Below are 20,205 nucleotides of genomic sequence, written 5' to 3'. Positions count from 1 at the left end.
AATTGGGACTCAAGAATAGAAATTGAAACAGTTAAACAGAGATTCGGAACTATGCTGAATTAAAGTCAAGTCAGATGAAGAAACAGAAAGGGAAAGAAAAATTGTACTGAGAAAGAAAGCAAGGAGGCAAAAATGAAAATTAAGAACTTCTAAAACAATAATAGCAATAACTTACATTTATATAGTGTCTTTAAAACAATAAAACATCCCAAGCTGCTTCACAGGACTATTATAAAACAAATTCACATCAGTTGATGTTAGGGAAGGTGACCGTCGATGGTCAAAATCTATCTTTAAAATAGACTTTAAGGAGCAGCAAAGAAACAGAAAGGCATAATGATTAATATTGAAGATGCTCAAGCGGCTAGAATTAGATGAAAAATGAAAGTCGCTTAGTGTCAAAAGTAGGCTTCAAATGAAGTTACTGTGAAAAGCCCCTAGTCGCCCGCATCTATCCTATCTATTCCCTTCATAATCTTATATGTTTCTATAAGATCCCCCCTCATCCTTCTAAATTCCAACGAGTACAGTCCCAGTCTACTCAACCTCTCCTCATAATCCAACCCCTTCAGCTCTGGGATTAACCTAGTGAATCTCCTCTGCACACCCTCCAGTGCCAGTACATCCTTTCTCAAGTAAGGAGACCAAAACTGAACACAATAGTCCAGGTGTGGCCTCACTAACACCTTATACAATTGCAGCATAACCTCCCTAGCCTTAAACTCCATCCCTCTAGCAATGAAGGACAAAATTCCATTTGCCTTCTTAATCACCTGTTGCACCTGTAAACCAACTTTTTGCGACTCATGTACTAGCACACCCAGGTCTCTCTGCACAGCAGCATGTTTTAACATTTTATCATTTAAATAAGAAACCCTTTTGCTGTTATTCCTACCAAAATGGATAACCTCACATTTGTCAACATTATATGCCATCTGTCCGACCCTAGCCCAGTCACTTAGCCTATCCAAATCCCTCTGCAGACTTTCAGTATCCTCTGCACTTTTTGCTTTACCACTCATCTGCAAACTTGGCCACATTGCCCTTGGTCCCCAACTCTAAATAAATCACCTATGTAAATTGTGAACAATAGTGGGCCCAACACTGATCCCTGAGGGACACCACTAGCTACTGATTGCCAACCAGAGAAACACCCATTAATCCCCACTCTTTGCTTTCTATTAATTAACCAATCCTCTACCCATGCTACTACTTTACCCTTAAAGGCTTTCTGGAAATCCAGATATACCACATCCATTAGCTCCCCGTTATCTACCGCACTGGTAATGTCCTCAAAAAATTCCACTAAATTAGTTAGGCATGACATGCCCTTTATGAACCCATGCTGCGTCTGCCCAATGGGACAATTTCCATCCAGATGCCTCGCTATTTCTTCCTTGATGATAGATTCCAGCATCTTCCCTACTACCGAAGTTAAGCTCACTGGCCTATAATTACCCGCTTTCTGCCTTCCTCCTTTTTTAAACAGTGGTGTCACATTTGCTAATTTCCAATCCGCCGGGACCACCCCAGAGTCTAAGGAATTTTGGTAAATTATCACTAGTGCATTTGCAATTTCCCTAGCCATCTCTTTTAGCACTCTGGGATGCATTCCATCAGGGCCAGAAGACTTGTCTACCTTAAGCCCCATTAGCTTGCCCATCACTACATCCTTAGTGATAACAATCCTCTCAAGGTCCTCACCTGTCATAGCCTCATTTCTATCAGTCACTGTCATATTATTTGTGTCTTCCACTGTGAAGATCGACCCAAAAAACCTGTTCAGTTCCTCAGCCATTTCCTCATCTCCCATTATTAAATCTCCCTTCTCATCCTCTAAAGGACCAATATTTACCTTAGCCACTCTTGTTTGTTTTATATATTTGTAGAAACTTTTACTGTCTGTTTTTATATTCTGAGCAAGTTTACTCTCATAATCTATCTTACTCTTCTTTATAGCTTTTATAGTAGCTTTCTATTACCCCCTAAAGATTTCCCAGTCCTCTAGTCTCCCACTAATGTTTGCCACTTTGTAAGCTTTTTCATTCAAATTGATACTCTCCCTTATTTCCTTAGATGCCCATGGTCGATTTTCCCTCTTTCTACCGTCCTTCCTTTTTGTTGGTATAAACCTTTGCTGAGCACTGTGAAAAATCACTTGGAAGGTTCTCCACTGTTCCTCAACTGTTTCACCATAAAGTCTTTGCTCCCAGTCTACCGTAGCTAGTTCTTCTCTCATCCCATTGTAATCTTCTTTGTTTAAGCAAAAAACACTAGTGTTTGATTTTACCTTCTCACCCTTCTTCTGTATTTTAAATTCCACCATCTTGTGATCGCTCCTTCTGAGAGGATCCCTAACTATGAGATCCTGAATCAATCCTGTCTAATTACACAGGACCAGATCTAGGACCGCTTGTTCCCTTGTAGGTTCCATTACATACTGTTCTAGGAAACTATCGCGGATACATTCTATAAACTCCTCCTTAAGGCTGCCTTGACTGACCTGGTTAAACCAATCGACATGTAGATTAAAATCCCCCATGATAACTGCTGTACCATTTCTACATGCATCAGTTATTTCTTTGTTTATTGCCTGCCCCACCATAATGTTACTATTTGGTGGCCTATAGACTACTCCTATCAGTGACTTTTTCGCCTTACTATTCCTGATTTCCACCCAAATGGATTCAACTTTATTCTCCATAGCACCGATGTCATCCCTTACTATTGCCCGGATGTCATCCTTAAATAACAGATCTACACCACCTCCTTTACCATCCACTCTGTCCTTCCGAATAGTTTGATACCCTTGGATATTTAACTCCCAGTCGTGACAATCCTTTAAACATGTTTTAGTAATGGCCACTAAATCATAGTCATTCACGATGATTTGCGCCATCAACTCATTTACCTTATACCGAATACTACGAGCATTCAGGTAAAGTACACTTATGTTGCCTTTTTTACCTCTGTTTTGAATATTATCACCTCGATCAGTAACCTCACCTAAGTTATATTTCCTCTTAACTTTTCTCCTAATTTTCCTTGTCGTTGAACCCTCATATCTTCATGTAACAACCTGCCGCGTCGCTTACCGTTAATGTTTTTGCTTCCCGTTTTATTCCTTTTGGCATTACTGGTCCTATTCACTGAGCTCCCCTCAGTCACTGTACCTTGTACTGTCGCCCTTTTTGATTTTTGACTATGGCTTCTCTGCCTTACACTTTCCCACTTACTGCCTTGTGTTTCTGTCCCTGTTTTACTACCTTCCACCTCCCTGTATCGGTTCCCATCTCCCTGCCACATTAGTTTAAACCCTCCCCAATAGCTCTAGCAAACATCACCCCAGGACATCGGTTCCAGTCCTGCCCAGGTGCTGACTGTCTGGTTTGTACTGGTCCCACCTCCCCCAGAACCAGTTGCAATACCCCAGGAATTTGAATCCCTACCTCTTGCACCAGCTCCCGAGCCACGCATTCATCCTATCTATCCTGACATTCCTACTCTGACTAGCTCGTGGCACTGGTAGCAATCCTGAGGTTACTACCTTTGAGGTCCTACTTTTTAGTTTAAATCCTAACTCCCTGAATTCAGCTTGTAGGACCTCGTCCCATTTTTTACCTATATCGTTGGTGCCTATGTGCACCACCACAGCTGGCTGTTCACCTCCCCACCCCCGCCCCCAGAATATCCTGCAGCCGCTCCAAGACATCCTTGACCCTTGCACCAGGGAGGCAACATACCATCCTGGAACCTCGATTGCGTCCGCCTGTCTATTCCCCTTACGATTGAGTCCTCTATCACTATAGCCCTGCCATTCTTCTTCCTGCCCAGCTGCGCAGCAGAGCGTGCCATGGTGCCATGAACATGGCTGCTGCTATCTTCCCCTGGTGAGCCATCTCCCTCAACAGTATCCAAAGCGGTATATCTGTTTTTCAGGGAGATGACCGCAGGGGACACCTGCACTGCCTTCCTACTCTTGCTCTGTCTTTTGGTCACCCATTTTCTATCTCCCTCAGTAACCTTCACCTGCGGTGTGACCGACTCGCTAAACGTGCTATCCACGACATCCTCAGCATCGCGGATGCTCCAAAGTGAGTCCATCCGCAGCTCCAGAGCCGTCAAGCGGTCTAACAGGAGCTGCAACTGGACACACTTCTTGCACGTGAAGGAGCCAGGGACAGTGGACGTGTCCCTGAACTCCCACATCGCACACGAGGAGCATGACACAGGTCTGGGATCTCCTGCCATGTCTTAAACCTTAGGTAAACTTATAGAACATAGAACATAGAAAAATACAGCACAGAACAGGCCCTTCGGCCCATGATGTTGTGCCGAACCTTTGTCCTTGATTAATCATAGATTATCATTGAATTTACAGTGCAGAAGGAGGCCATTCGGCCCATTGAGTCTGCACCGGCTCTTGGAAAGAGCACCCTACCCATGGTCAACACCTCCACCCAACACTAAGGGTAATTTTGGACACAAAGGGCAATTTATCATGGCCAATCCACCTAACCTGCACATCTTTGGACTGTGGGAGGAAACCGGAGCACCCGGAGGAAACCCACGCAGACACGGGGAGGATGTGCAGACTCCACACAGACAGTGACCCAAGCCGGAATCGAACCTGGGACCCTGGAGCTGTGAAGCACTTGTGCTATCCACAATGCTACCGTGCTGCCCTTAAGAACAAATAAATCTACACTATATCATTTTACCGTAATCCTTTTACCTATCCAATAGCTGCTTGAAGGTCCCTAATGTTTCCGACTCAACTACTTCCACAGGCAGTGCATTCCATGCCCCCACTACTCTCTGGGTAAAGAACCTACCTCTGACATCCCCCCTATATGTTCCACCATTCACCTTAAATTTATGTCCCCTTGTAATGGTTTGTTCCACCCGGGGAAAAAGTCTCTGAATGTCTACTCTATCTATTCCCCTGATCATCTTATAAACCTCTATCAAGTCGCCCCTCATCCTTCTTCGTTCTAATGAGAAAGGCCTAGCACCCTCAACCTTTCCTCGTAAGACCTACTCTCCATTCCAGGCAACATCCTGGTAAATCTCCTTTGCACCTTTTCCAAAGCTTCCACATCCTTCCTAAAATGAGGCGACCAGAACTGTACACAGTACTCCAAATGTGGCCTTACCAAAGTTTTGTACAGCTGCATCATCACCTCACGGCTCTTAAATTCAATCCCTCTGTTAATGAACGCGAGCACACCATAGGCCTTCTTCACAGCTCTATCCACTTGAGTGGCAACTTTCAAAGATGTATGAACATAGACCCCAAGATCTCTCTGCTCCTCCACATTGCCAAGAACTCTACCGTTAACCCTGTATTCCGCATTCATATTTGTCCTTCCAAAATGGACAACCTCACACTTTTCAGGGTTAAACTCCATCTGCCACTTCTCAGCCCAGCTCTTTGCAGCCGACAACAGCCCTCCTTACTATCCACAACTCCACCAATCTTCGTGTCATCTGCAAATTTACTGATCCACCCTTGAACTCCCTCATCCAAGTCATTATTGAAAATCACAAACAGCAGGGGACCCAGAACTGATCCCTGCGGTACGCCACTGGTAACTGGGATCCAGGCTGAATATTTGCGATCTACCACCACTCTCTGACTTCTATCGGTTAGCCAGTTCGGTATCCAACTGGCCAAATTTCCCACTATTCCATGCCCCCTTACTTTCTGCAGAAGTCTACCATGGGGAACCTGATCAAATGCCTTACTAAAATCCATGTACACGACATCCACTGCTTTACCTTCACCCACATGCTTGGTCACCTCCTCAAAGAATTCAATAAGATTTGTAAGGCAAGACCTACCCCTCACAAATCCGTGCTGACTATCCCTAATCAAGCAGTGTCTTTCCAGATGCTCAGAAATCCTATCCTTCAGTACCCTTTCCATTACTTTGCCTACCACCGAAGTAAGACTAACTGGCCTGTAATTCCCAGGGTTATCCCTATTCCTTTTTTGAACACGACATTCGCCACTCTCCAATCCCCTGGTACCACCCCTGTTGACAGTGAGGACGAAAAGATCATTGCCAACGGCTCTGCAATTTCATCTCTTGCTTCCCATAGAATCCTTGGATATATCCCGTCAGGCCCGGGGGACTTGTCTAGCCTCAAGTTTTTCAAAATGCCCAACACATCTTCCTTCCTAACAAGTATTTCCACGAGCTTACCAGTCTGTTTCACACTGTCCTCTCCAACAATATGGCCCCTCTCATTTGTAAATACAGAAGAAAAGTACTCATTCAAGACCTCTCCTATCTCTTCAGACTCCATACACAATCTCCCGCTACTGTCCTTGATTGGACCTACCCTCGCTCTAGTCATTCTCATATTTCTCACATATGTGTAAAAGGCCTTGGGGTTTTCCTTGATCCTACCCGCCAAAGATTGTTCATGCCCTCTTAGCTCTCCTAATCCCTTTCTTCAGTTCCCTCCTGGCTATCTTGTATCCCTCCAACGCCCTGTCTGAACCTTGTTTCCTCAGCCTTACATAAGTCTCCTTTTTCCTCTTAACAAGACATTCAACCTCTCTTGTCAACCATGGTTCCCTCACTCGACCATCTCTTCCCTGTCTGACAGGGACGTACATATCAAGGCCACGTAGTACCTGTTCCTTGAACAAGTTCCACATTTCACTTGTGTCTTTCCCTGACAGCCTATGTTCCCAACTTATGCACTTCAATTCTTGTCTGACAACATCGTATTTACCCTTCCCCCAATTGTAAACCTTGTCCTGTTGCACGCACCTATCCCTCTCCATTACTAAAGTGAAAGTCACAGAATTGTGGTCACTATCTCCAAAATGCTCCCCCACTAACAAATCTATCACTTGCCCTGGTTCATTACCAAGTACTAAATCCAATATTGCCCCTCCTCTGGTCGGACAATCTACATCCTGTGTTAGAAAAGCTTCCTGAACACACTGCACAAACACCACCCCATCCAAACTATTTGATCTAAAGAGTTTCCATTCAATGTTTGGGAAGTTAAAGTCACCCATGACTACTACCCTGTGACTTCTGCACCTTTCCAAAATCTGTTTCCCAATCTGTTCCTCCACATCTCTGCTACTATTGGGGGGCCTATAGAAAACTCCTAACAAGGTGACTGCTCCTTTCCTATTTCTGACTTCAACCCATACTGCCTCAGTAGGCTGATACTCCTCGAACTGCCTTTCTGCAAATGTTATACTATCTCTAATTAACAATGCTACCCCCCCCCCCCCCCACCTCTTTTTTACCACCCTCCCTAATCTTATTGAAACATCTATAACCAGGGACCTCCAACATCCATTTCTGCCCCCTTTCTATCCAAGTTTCCGTGATGGCCACCACATCGTAGTCCCAACTACCGATCCATGCCTTAAGTTCACCCACCTTATTCCTGATGCTTCTTGCGTTGAAGTATACACACTTCAACCCATCTCCGTGCCTGCAAGTACTCTTCTTTGTCAGTGTTCCCTTCCCCACTGCCTCATTACACGCTTTGGCGTCCTGAATATCGGCTACCTTAGTTGCTGGACTACAAATCCGGTTCCCATTCCCCTGCCAAATTAGTTTAAACCCTCCCGAAGAGTACTAGAAAACCTCCCTCCCAGGATATTGGTGCCCCTCTGGTTCAGATGCAACCCGTCCTGCTTGTACAGGTCCCACCTTCCCCAGAATGCGCTCCAATTATCCAAATACCTGAAGCCCTCCCTCCTACACCATTCCTGCAGCCACGTGTTCAGCTGCACTCTCTCCCTATTCCTAGCCTCGCGATCACGTGGCACCGGCAACAAACCAGAGATGACAACTCTGTCTGTCCAGGCTTTTAACTTCCAGCCTAACTCCCTAAACTTGTTTATTACCTCCACACCCCTTTTCCTACCTACGTCGTTGGTACCAATGTGCACCACGACTTCTGGCTGCTCCCCCTCCCCCTTAAGGATCCTGAAGACATGATCCGAGACATCCCTGGCCCTGGCACCCGGGAGGCAACATACCTTCCGGGAGTCTCGCTCGCGACCACAGAATCTCCTATCTATTCCCCTAACCATTGAATCTCCGACAACTATTTCTTTTCTATTCTCCCCCTTCCTTTCTGAGCCCCAGAGCCAGACTCAGTGCCAGAGACCTGGCCGCTAGGGCCTTCCCCCGGTAGGTCATCCCCCCCAACAGCATCCAAAACGGTATACTTGTTTTGAAGGGGAACGGCCACGATGGATCCCTGCACTGTCTGCCTGTTTGTTTTTTTTCCCCTGATTGTAACCCAGCTATTCTTGTCCTGTATCTTGGGTGTTGTTACCTCCCTGTAACTCTTCTCTATCACCCCCTCTGCCTCCCGGATGATCCAAAGTTCATCCCGCTTCAGCTCCAGTTCCCTAACACGGTCTTTGAGGAGCTGGAGTTGGGTGCACTTCCCGCAGGTATAGTCAGCGGGTACACCGGTGGTATCCCTCACCACCCACATCCTACAGGAGGAGCATGCAACTGGCCCAGCCTCCATCCCCTCTTACCTTACAGAATATAGCTGCCCTGTGGACCAACTGGATCTCCGCCCTCCGACTCTGCTCCCAGTCAGCTGCACTGTCTGTAAACTCCTGGCTCTCTTCGCACTCTTTTCGGAAATGTAGGAAACAAAATGAAAGGTGCACCTTACTCCCTCCTCACCTAACTCCCTCAGTCTCCAATCTCTCACTATAGCACTCAAATGCACCAAATTCAGCACTCAGTGCAAACCTCTGCCTCCCGGATGACTACAACTACAATTCCAAAAAACGAAAGAAAAAATAAATAAATTAGACAATGAAAAGAAAAACTACTTACCAGTTACTTACCAGGGGTAAAAAGCACCTCATTCCCACCCAGCTTCGAATTCCCACCTAGATCCAAATTCCCAAACTCACTCTTTGCTGTCTCACTCTGACTGTGTCTTCTCTGGCTCACTTGGAGAACTCACTGGGTGTGAGTTGCAAGTTGCTCCTTTTTAGATTGGCCTGAGTTGACTCCCTTCCCCCACCTGCTTTTAGATCAAAGTAGATTAAAGTGACTGACACAAGTAAGCTTCAATGAAGTTACTGTGAAAAGCCCCTAGTCGTCACATTCCGGCGCCTCTTCGGGGAGGCTGGTATGGAAATTGAACCCGCACTGCTGGTATTATTCTGCATTGCAAGCCAGCTATTGAGCCCACTGTGCTAAACCAGCCCCTAGATACTATCATGGATCAGTCCAGCAACAGATAGAAATCTGTCTAGTAACAGCAGTAATATGAATGTAACAAGGCATGATGAAATACGATCTGACCAGCAACAGGTGTCATGGATCTGCTCAGCAACAGGTTTCATGGGGATTCCCAGCAACAGGTGGAAATTTGCCATCCCAATTGCAGTAGCCAGCATTCAAAAGGCATAATGAGAGGCAATATCAATGGTAACGAGGTGCAGATAGAACAGGTAGAACTGGGTTAGCGATGCATGACGTAGATGTGGGGGACACCGTTCCAATCAAACATCATCCGTATGGGTTAAGCCCAGCTACATTATCGCAGGTGTAGAAGGAAATTAAGTATATGCTCAGAACAACCTTACTGAGTTGTGTTCCGGTGATTAGAGCTCCCCTATCGTCATGGTGCCCAAACCGGATGGAATCCAAAGACTGTGCGTGGACCACAGGTGGGTGAATGCTGGAACCAAGAGGGATTTGTTTCCTATTCCACATTTGAAAGACTGCTTTAAAAGTACTGGATGGTCAGAATTCATCACCACAATAGACTTGCTAAAATGCTATTGGCAAGTACCTTTGACTGAGAAAGTAAAGGAGGTTTCTGCTTTTGTGATGCCATCAGGACTTTATCAATTCGGGATGAAGAATGCCCCCAATCTTTTCAAGGACTCACCAACAGAGGATTCTAGGATTAAGTCACTGTGCTGTCTTCATTGATGACTAAGTGGTGTTCAGCCAGAATTGGGAAGAGCTTCTATAACACCTAAAGGAACTGTTTGACTACCTTGAAGAAGCCAATCACATGATGAAGAAAGCTAAAAGGTAACTTGGTGACGCATAAATTTCATATCTAGGACACATAGTGGGACATGGTCAAATGGCCCACGAGATGTAAAAACGCAGGCCATTTAGGACTTCCCGGAACCCACCGCCAAAAAGAGATGGTAAGATCTTTGGGCATGCGGGTTTTTTACCGTATGTTCGTGCCAAACTTGAGCAGTATGGTAGCACCACTCAGAGAGCTCTTGGAGAAGAACAAGCAGTTTAACTGGATGGAGGATTGCAAAATGGCATTCAACCATTTAACAACCGTGTTGCCGACAAACCCAGTGTTAGCAGCACCCAATTACAGCAAGCAGATTAAAGTGGCGGTGGACGCTCGCGACACTGGTGCGGGAGCCGTATTGTTGCAAGAAGATGCATTTCGTCTTGAGAGATCAGTGGGATATTTCTCAAGGAAATGAAATTGACACCAGCAGAAGTATTTGACCATTGAGAAAGAGACTTTAAACCTGGTACAGGCATTATAACAATTCGAGGTTTATGGTGACATCAATCCAGCAAAGATAATCATATACAGACCATAACGCTTTGAAATGTCAGGAGAAATTTTGAGATCAGAACATCCGGTTATTCCGATGAAGTTGTCTATTACAACCATTTACTTAAAAGTCCTCATATAATAATAATCTTTATTGTCACACGTCGACTTACATTAACATTACAATGAAATTACTATGAAAAGCCCCTAGTTGCCACATTCCGGCACCTGTTCGGGTACACAGAGGGAGAATTCAAAATATTCAATTCACCTAACAGCATGTCTTTCGGGAGGAAACTCCGGAGCACCTGGAGGAAACCCACGCAGACACACGGAGAACGTGCAGACTCCACACAGACAGTGACCCAAGCCAGGAATCGAACCTAGGACCCTGGAGCAGCGAAGCACCAGTACTAACCTCTGTGCTACTGTGCCACCCACAGTGGCCGGGAGAGAAAAAGCCATCACGGCCGCGATCCTGAGTATAAAAGAGACTTTTGGGAACTGTGGGCATAAAATCTCTGCATTATCAGCTATGTTAATGTAAGCTCTTGAATTTTTCGATGTTTGATAAAAATAGAACTAATAAGAAAAGGGGTGAGAAATTAAACATCCTTCTCATTAGGATATTTCATTTTAAGGATGAGGTATGTGTCATGGATCTGCCCAGCAACAGGTAGAAATCTGCCCAGTGACAAAAGTAAAATGAATGCAGCAAGGCGTGATGTGATACGATCTGCTCAGCCACAGGTGTCATGGGGATTCCCAGCAACTGGTAATAATTTGCCTCGTGGTAGCAGTAGCCAGCATCCAAAAGGCAAAATGAGATGTGATTTTAAAGGTAACGAGATTCAGGTGTCCAGACAAATGATGTACAGTTGCCAGCACCCTATAAGCAAAGAGGCAATTTAGACCGAACAGCCAGGGAGGCAGTTTTACATCTAACCGTCTGTGAGACCAGTCCCCAAAGGAGCCGAGGCCAGCATATAAGCTTAGAGCCAAGGTCGTGCAGACCTTTGTAAAGGCAGTTTAAATATCTTTGCTGGGCCAGGAAAAGAGGTTTCCCAGACTTGACTATCAGCAGTGTAATGTGTGATAACTGCAAGCTAGATTTGATTTATAAATTGACTTAATTTGGATTTTGTTTGGGGATATTGGAAATCTTAAGGAATTCAGGGATTGTAGATGTAATTTAGAACAACGAGTACATTTTACATAAACTGTGTGTGTATTTAATGTTTCATACACCTAATTGTGCTGGAGTATTGTTGACCTGTTTGTCTTTTCTTTATTTTAATAGATAGTCTTGAATGACTGTTGCACAATGCCCCGGATGGTATTGTCACTAGCGCTTCACTTGTCTCCGACCACCATTCCGAAAAAAACAAAAATATACACCCTTATGTGCTGGTGTTCCAAGTTGGGATGTCCACGCAAATGCTACCAGTGTGGTTTGCGACAGTAGCCATAGAGATTTCAGAGAGTTGTGGATCTGGAGAAGGTCAGAGAATCCTAGAATTCCGACAGCGCAGAAAGAGGCCATTCTGTCCATCAGGTCTGCGCCGACCCTCTGCAAGAGCACTCTCTGGTCCACTCTCCATCCCTATCCACTTAACCCCACCTAACCTGCACATCTTTGGACTGTGGGAGGAAACCGGAGCACCGGAGGAAACCCACGCAGACACGGGGAGAACGTGCAGACTCCGCACAGGCAGTCACCCAAGGCTGGAATTGCACCAATTCTCTTGCATTGTGAGGCAGCAGTACTAACCGCTATGCCACTGTGCTATCTCAGAAAAATAGGGAGGGGAATATCCATGAAGGGATTTGAAAACAAGGAACTTGACCAGGAAGGCAAAGTAAGGTCTGCGACCACAGGGGTGAAGGGTGAGTGGAAGTTGGTGCAAGTAAGGAAATGGCACCTCTAAGAACATTTTCTATCTGTAGAGCTGAGACTGTATAGTTTCAACTGTTCCCTATCTAGGACATTGAGGTACATGGCATTGCAGGAAAATAAATTCATTAAGTTGTTAAGTATTAGGCCTAACATTCTGTAGTGAGCACCTTCTCAAGAGCAATTATGAATGGACAATGAATGGAGGTCTTTCCAGTGATGCTCGCAATGCAAAACCAAATTAAAAAAACATTGTATACAGCACTTTTTTGTCACTCACTGGGAGGTGGATGATGAGGCTAATGGTGGAAAGTTACAAATCTCACAGGTATCGCTTCCAAGTCACTAGTTTCTGCAAAAATGTATAAATAAATAATGAGCATAACTAAATTTACTGTTATTGTCTCATCAAATTCTAGGCCATTGTGCAATCAAACAAGTGGAGAAATATTTAGCTTTTAGAAATGATATTCAGAGGCTGATTGAAGTGGCTTGTTAGAATGCTTTCAGCTCCAAATCCCAAGACGCTGGCTAGATTAATGTCAACAAGTAAATAACATGACAGTCAGTATGGACCAAATATTGTTCTTGCCAGGGTTGGTGGATGAATATTTAACTCTTTCACATCATGCTCGTTTGCCTACAATTTTAACAGAAAGAAGTCTTACAACACCAGGTTAAAGTCCAACAGGTTTGCTTCGAATCACTAGCTTTCGGAGCGCAGCTCCTTCCTCAGGTACATTCACCTGAGGAAGGAGCAGTGCTCCGAAAGCTAGTGATTCGAAACAAAGCTGCTGGACTTTAACCTGGTGTTGTAAGACTTCTTACTTTGCCCACCCCAGTCCAACGCTGGCATCTCCACATCAATTTTAACAGAGCCATCTGTTTATTGCGGGTGAGACTGGTCTAAGGAGAAAGCAGGAGGGGGAAAGCGAAACGTTTGCACATTTTATCCTCTTCTCAGAATTTTTGCCACTTATGTCGATGGAACAGAAAATCAGTTTGTCAGTTCCAGTGTGAAACAGATTTCACACAACTGGTGGAAACCAATTTTGCCGAAAAGTCAATATGAAATAGAATTCCTTCAGGATCTGGGTTGGCAAGGGTATGTTTCCCAGAACTCTCACCATAACCTTGGTGCAAGATTGGCAGACAAGTTGGGGGAATGGGCTCATTAACTACATAGATCCTTTCACTGGGCCCTGTGATCAGGCGAACTCCCACAGAGATTGCAGGAACTCAGAACTGGCCGTGTAGTTGAAAAGGAGGAATTTAATAGGCGAGAGGGAAGGGCAGGGTGTTGGAATTAGAGGGAATAGCTCCAATTGAAGATCTAGCACTGGCACAATGCAGTGGGATGAATTTGTGTTGTGATCTCATTAACCCCTTTAAAAGGGTTAAAAGTATATGTGGTTGCTTCCAAAACAATGTTACATGTGTAACCTATCTCCTTAAGTTGCTAGGTGACAGGGACAGAAATAGTTTTGTTGAATAAATCATCAAGGAATAAGGAACTTCATGCATGAAAACAGATTGTCGAGGGCACAGACTTAAAGTAATTAGTAAAAGAAGTAATAGTGAAATGAGAAAAATCATTTTCACGTAGTGAGTGGTTAGGATCTGAGATGCACTGCCTGAGAGGGTGTTGGAGGCAAGTTCAGGTGGCATTCAAAAGGGAATTATATTTGGTTGAATGGGAACGTAGGAAGATAGGAAGTGGAGTAGGCCATTCAGCCCCTCAGCATGTTCCGCCATTCATGGCGGATCTGTGACCTAACTCCACATCCCAGCCTTTGGCCCACATCCCTTAATATCTTTACTTCACAAATGTCTATCTCAGATTTAAAATTAACAACTGATCTCGGTTCAACTGCGGTGTGTGGGAGAGGATTCCTAACTTCTACCACCCTTTGAGTGAAGAAGTTCTTCTAACTAGTGAGTGAAGAAGTTCTTCTTCTTGAACGGCCTGGCCCTAATTTTTAGACTATGCCCCCAAGTTGTAGAATATCCAACCAGTGGAAATAGTTTATCTTCATCTACCCTGCCTATCCGTGTTATTATATTGAATACTTCGATCATATCACCCTCAACCTTCCAAATTCCAGCAAAAACAGGTCTAATTTGAGTAATCTGTCCTTGTAACTCAACTCCTGTAATCCAGGTATCATTTTTGCACCCCCTCCAAGACTAAAATATCCTTCCTAAGGTGTAGTGCCCAGAACTACTCACAGTACTCAAAGTGGGGTCAAAACAAAGTTTTGTATAGCTACAGCATATCTTCCGTGTATTTATATTGTAATCCTCTAGATATAAAAGCTAGCATTCCATTAGCCTTTTTGATTATTTTCTGTAATTGTTCTTGGCATTTTAAGGATCTATGTACCTGAACCCTCAAGTCTCTTTGGACATCCACTGTACCTAAGTAACCACTTCCCATTTAGAAAGTACTCTGCTCTATCCTTTTTTTGGTCCAAAATGGATAACATCACATTTACTGACATAAAATTCCTTCTGCCACAATTTCGCCCTTTCACCTCGTCTGTCAATATTTCCTTGCAATTGTATGCTCTTATCTAGGCTGTCTATAATAACTTAGTATCATCTGCAAATTTGGATATACGACTTTTTATGTCATCCAAGTCATTATTGAATAGTGTGAATAATTCAGGCCCCAACACAGATCCCTGAGGTACACCACTAGTCACCTCCTGCCAATTAGAGTAATTACCCTTAATCCCCTCTCTCTGTCGCCTTCCACTCAACCAATTTCCTAACCATGTCAATAATTTGCCATCAACCCCGTGGACTTCCACCTTAGTTAACAGTCTCTTATGTGGGACTTTATCAAATGCCTTCTGGAAATAACATTTAAATAACATCCATCGACATTCCCTTTTTCGCTTAGTCACCTTTGCAAACAATTCAATAAGATTAGTCAGATGCGACCTTCCCTTCACAAATCCATGTTGGTTCTCCCTGATTGACAGAAAAATTTACCCCATATTGGATTATAGACTCCAGCAATTTCCCTACCACAGATGTTAGGCTAACCGGTCTGTAATTCTCTGATTTCCCTCTTTCACCGTTCTTAAAAAGTGGAGTGACATGTGCAATTTTCCAATCCAGAGGGACCACTCTTCAATCCAGGGAACTCTGAAAGATTATAGCTAGCGTATCTACAATGTGCTCCTCTAATTCCTTCAACACCCTCGGATGGAACCCGTCAGGTCCTGGGGATTTGTCACTTATTTCCATTTATTTCCTAGTTACTGATGCTATACATAGGTTAATTATATTAAGTTCCTATCCTTTATCGACTAATCATTTTTTTGTGACTTCCAGCAAATTATCCCCCTTTTCTAATGCAAATACTGAGGCAAAGTAATTGTTCAACATGTCTGCCATTTCAACATTCTCACTGACAATACCTCCATTTTCAGCTTAAAATGGGCCCCGCGCCGGGCCGGAGAATCGGCGCAACCGTGCCACGACGCCCCGACGCCGGCACATGATTCTCCGAGGTACGGAGAATTGGTGCCATTTGCGCCGGTGCGTTTGACGCTACGCCGGCCACGGGCTGCTGGAATCGGATGGGCCGAGCGGCCGCGCGGATACGACAGAGTCCCGCCGCCGCCGTTCACCCCTGGTCGCTGCCGACGAGAACTCTGTGCGAAGGGTCGGGGGGCGGCCTGTGGGGGGGTGAGGGGGGCTCCGTCCCGGGGGGGGGGGGGGCCTCCGATGGGGTCTGTCCCACGATCGGGGGGGGGCCTCCGCTAGGGTCTGTCCCACGATCGGGGCCCACCAATCGGCGGGCCGGCCTCTCCACCCCCGGGCCTACTTTCCTGCGCGGCCGGCCCCTGAACACCGATGCCATGTTGAGTCAGGGCCGGCGCGCTGAAGAAGTCCCCCGCGCATGCGCGGGTTGGCGCGGTGCTCATTTGGCGCCGGGAAGGGAGTCTGGAGCAGCGTGAACCGCTCCAGCGCCGTTCTGGCCCCCTGTGGGGGACAGAATCGGTCGTCCCCGTGCCCGTTTCGTGCCATCGTGAAACGCGACGGAGTTCACAACGGCGCGAACACTTTGTCTCCATTTTGGAGAATTGCCCCCATAGTTCTTGACCACCTACTTTCCATTTGTATATCTACAACCTTTCTTCTTATTGATGTTGATGTCCTTTCCAAATTTTCTTTTAATAATCCCTTTTAGTAGCTCTTATAAGCTGCTTTGGAAGAGGGCGTAGGGTTACGTGGAGAAGAGAACTAAGGGAATTGCTCATTTGGAAAGTCAGTGCAGACAGAATGGGCCGAATGGCACTGTAGCAGTTCCGCGATTCTCTGGTGCACATTTATAAATCTGCAGCATTCTTGATGGTCTCGCTTTCCTTTCAATCAACAACGAAGATGGATTTTCCCTGCCGAAATCCACTGCACTGATTAGATCTATTCTTGACTGCGTTGAGTTAATGAAACTGATGATTTTGTACATTGTGTATTATTCAAGAACGTACATCTCAGTGATGCATTTTTTGATCCGTCTTTTTAAAAACTTGTAAATAAGTTCATTTGTTTTCTAAAAAAGCAGCTTCACCGTTTTCCAAAGATGGAACGAAAGCTTATGTAGAATCAATACAATTCCTTTTCCTCTCACCGATACTCATTAAATACCCAACTTTAGGAATAATGGGGCCATTGATAAATATTCACTTTGATATTAACCTGGCCTGATAATATTCAAATAATAATGGTAAAAATGGGCTTTGCATTAATATTTCAGGAGCTATTATTACATCTATATGAGAAAAGGTACAAGGGTCATTTGTGCTTATTTGATGTTTTCGAATGGATGGCGTTGGAATTCATAAGTGAGGAAATGATGTTTTAGAGATTCAGGGCCTTGGTCAAACTCAATCTGGAGTACAGAGTTCATCTTTTGGGCTCTGAATCTCAGGATATAGATGCTTTGGATCAGGTGCAGTGCGGATTCACCAGAATGATACCAGGGTTAAAAGTGTTTATTTTTGAGGAAAGATTGCATGACTTATTTTGTATTCCCTGGAATTTAGAGAGTTGAGGGGTGATTTTTCAAATAAGGATATGGGGCGGGGTTCTCCGACCCTGCGCTGGGTTGGAGAAGCGGCGGAGGGCGTGGATGCGAACCACGCGACGGCGCTCCGATGCTGGGCAGCCGATTCTCCGGTCTCCGGAGAATCGGCACCAATAGTGCCGGCGCGGAAGGACATAGGCCCCAACCCGGAATTAGCCCGCCCGCCGATCGGTTGCCCCTGATCGCGGGCCTGGCCACCGTTGAGGCCCCCCCCCTCTCCCCGAGTCAGATCCCCCCTCCCACCAGCAAGCCAGCAGCCAGAACATCGAGGTCCCACACGCGAACTACGTGCTCCAGTGCTGTGCTGGCCCCCTGTGGGTTAGGGGATCGCCGCTCCTCGCAGTCAGATGACTTCGTCGTAAAACACTTCCGGCGTTTACGACAGTGTCAACACTCTGCTGCTAAAACGGAGAATCCCGCCCATGATTTGAGAGCGTAGATACAGAGAAACACCTTCCTCTGATGGGGAGTTAATGGTAAGGAGATTTAGGGCTGGATTCTTCTGCCCTGCCCACCGTAAGATTGCCACGGGCAGGACACAGGTAACGGAAAAGTCCATTGGCCTCGGGCGGGATTCCCCGGTCGCCGGGTGGAATCTCAAAATTAGAGCAGGAAATTTAGCAGCTGAATCAGGAAGTGGTTTTTCACAGAAAGGAACGTGGAAATTGGGAAATCTCTCCCCAAAAGGCTAGTGATGTGAAACTGAGGAGAATTTTTAACACCGGGGTTGTTAGTTTTTTGTGGGTGTCAAGGGAAATGGAGAAAAGGCAGGTAAATGGAGTTGAAATATGATCAATCATGAAGCCACTGAATGTCAGAGCAGGACGGGGCTGAATGGCCTCCTCCTGATCGGCTGTTCCTATATTCCTGTTGGTCAGAGCATCACCACTGAAATGATACATAGCTTTGATGTCAGTTATCACAACAGCCGCCAAAACATCACGGACTTCAGAGCAAGTTGATTTTCGCGCTTAAAACACTGTAGAGACTAGACCCTGTCCACAGGACTAAATTATTTTAATTGAATATGTTAGGAAGAGGGAGGTGATATGATTCTATATGACCTCAATGTGGAATTAGACCTATTGTCAGGAGATTTTTATTTACTCGCAGTGAGCAGATAACCTTTGCAATAAGATACCCGTTATGTTTTAAGGGGTTACTTCAGTAGAAACAAAGGATAACCAGATTGCCACACCATAGGTTACTTAACCAGTTGTCAGAGTTTATTTGCAGACGTGTTGCTTGTTCACAGTCGAAGATGGGAGAGAGGAAACATCTCCCAAGTGTCTCGGATGATGTCACCATGTAACCATGCGACATACTTCACAGAGGGCATTGGTTACAGTGTACAACAATATCAACTGCAGCAAGTGTGATATTCAAGAAGCAGCTGAACCCATTTCCTGGAGGAGGCCGATATAACGGAATATAAAAGATAAGTAGGACATTGGGTGACATACCTCTTGGTCACTTGTAATCGCTGGAGTTCATATTGATGACTTTTGGGTGCCAGACAGAAATTTCTCAGAATGTTCCTTCTCCCTGAATTGGTAAGATAGTTTTATTTTTCAAACTGAAACCTGTAGTTTTGTTTCTCCCAAGGAGGTTACATGGGAGCCGATGGGTGGAGAGGAAGAAGTGAAATTTAGCTCTCCCCAGTCGCATAAAACACACTCATAACAAATCATCTGGATTGGATTGGATTTGTTTATTGTCACGTGTACCGAGGTGCAGTGAAAAGTATTTTTCTGCGAGCAGCTCAACGGATCATTAAGTACATGGCAAGAAAAGGGAATAAAAGAAAATACATAATAGGGCAACACAAGGTACACAATGTAACTACATAAGCACCGGCATCGGATGAAGCATACAGGGTGTAGTGTTAATGAGGCCACTTTGTTCAAGTCCTTCTATAGATTCTCCCCTTCCTATCTCTGAAACTTCCTTGGACCCTCTGCCATCTGTGCACCCCTCTAATTCTGACCCCTTGGTCATTCGCAATTTTCATCAGTCAGGCAATGCTTCAATTTCTTACGTCCCAAACTCTGGAATCCTCTCCAGAAATCTCAACCTCTTTGCTGTGTCCTTAAGACAGACCCTGAAAATCAAGTTTTGGTCAATTGTCCGAATATTTTCCCATGTGGTTTGCGGTCAAATTGTGATTCATAATGCTCCTGTGAAGTGCTTTAGGACATTTTATTAGGTAAAAGACGCTATGTAAATGCAAATTGTTGATGCCGTTGTTTACACATATCTAATTTGACCGTCCTGTCTTTACTGGGTCTTTGAGGCTGGGAACCGACCTGTACAATAAGCGAGGCTTATTGGTTTGTGACATAAATGCCACTGAAGCTGACTGAAATGGACGGCCAGAAGGGAATCTTATGCAAATGTTTCCAAAGTACTTGCTAAAAACTGACCTCCTCACTGCAGGAAGTGACAGCCCATTACCACTCAAACCAAGACATGTGACTGTCATGTGACATTCCCATTTGATGTGGACATGATGTACACAGCGACGTGCGACAGGCAAATCCCATTTTGACATTGTACCATTTTACCGGAAGTGCCAGTTTTACGGAATGAAAGTGATTGGGTTGTAAGCTTTTTAAAAAATAAATTTAGGGTATCCATAAGACCATAA

Source organism: Scyliorhinus torazame, chromosome 5 (genome assembly GCF_047496885.1).
Source record: "Scyliorhinus torazame isolate Kashiwa2021f chromosome 5, sScyTor2.1, whole genome shotgun sequence".
Classification (NCBI taxonomy): domain Eukaryota; kingdom Metazoa; phylum Chordata; class Chondrichthyes; order Carcharhiniformes; family Scyliorhinidae; genus Scyliorhinus; species Scyliorhinus torazame.
The sequence above is the reverse complement of the archived record's forward strand: the minus strand, read 5'-3'. Positions refer to the sequence as shown.